Consider the following 820-nt stretch of genomic DNA (forward strand, 5'->3'; position numbering starts at 1 on the left):
TCTTTCCCTCCAAACGCTCTGATGTACTGTAGGAACAATGGCCGAGGGCTGCCCGACCAACGTGTCCCGAAACTGACAGATTCGACTTACTAAACCCGGCATGTGGCCCAGGAGGGATAGTGTTTGCTTCGTTGTGTGCTTCCTCAGCTACTCCCTTTTGCTTTCCTGTGCTCCGCAGTTTTTTAAAACGTTTTTTCTCTTTTCTAAGAACTCTAGGTGCCTCATTTGGCATTTCCCTACCCCCTCTGCCCTGTTCTATTTTCTAGAAGGTGAAGACTGAAAAAGCTCAGCTCGGGGTCCAGATCACGTAGAATCTGACCGGGGTTGTGGTAAAATGGGTAGAATAATCAAAAGGGAGATACTTACAGATTAGGAGGAATTAGGGCTACTTCAACTCTCCTTTTTCTGGTTTCTGCAGTTAATATTGTTAATAAGAAACTTTTTCTAAATTGTGTTTGAGTATTTAATCCTGCATAGTTTCCGAAGACAACTACACATTAAAAGTCTAGGTTTCAAGTTCCTACTTTCTCATAACTAGCAATGTGATTTTAGGCAAGTCGTGTTTTCCTCAGAGGAGTTTCCTTTCTTCTCTGCTTTTATGTCACCATTTGATATTGTGTTAAAATATTCAGATTAGATTTTGAAAAGTGGGACCAGCAGTTATTGTAGTGGCTATGTCGCTGGACTCCCATGTAGTCAACCACAGTTAGTGTCTCCAACCCTGTGGCTTAAACTCACGCAGGGCCCGTGTGCGTGCGTGCCCAAGAGCCCGAGAGGAGAATGGAAGAGAAGGGATTGTGGCATGGCCATTCCCCCCCCC

The 820-nt window shown here is 44.6% G+C and overlaps 1 protein-coding gene across 1 annotated transcript in view; it reads left to right on the plus strand.

The window, feature by feature from the left end:
• The window catches only part of ERH (ERH mRNA splicing and mitosis factor), a 19,177-nt gene that overhangs the window by 886 nt on the left and 17,471 nt on the right, over positions 1 to 820 (plus strand). The gene's annotated exons all lie outside the window — the stretch shown is intronic.

The sequence above is a fragment of the Tupaia chinensis genome, unplaced genomic scaffold (genome assembly GCF_000334495.1).
Source record: "Tupaia chinensis unplaced genomic scaffold, TupChi_1.0 Scaffold149686_1, whole genome shotgun sequence".
Lineage (NCBI taxonomy): Eukaryota > Metazoa > Chordata > Mammalia > Scandentia > Tupaiidae > Tupaia > Tupaia belangeri.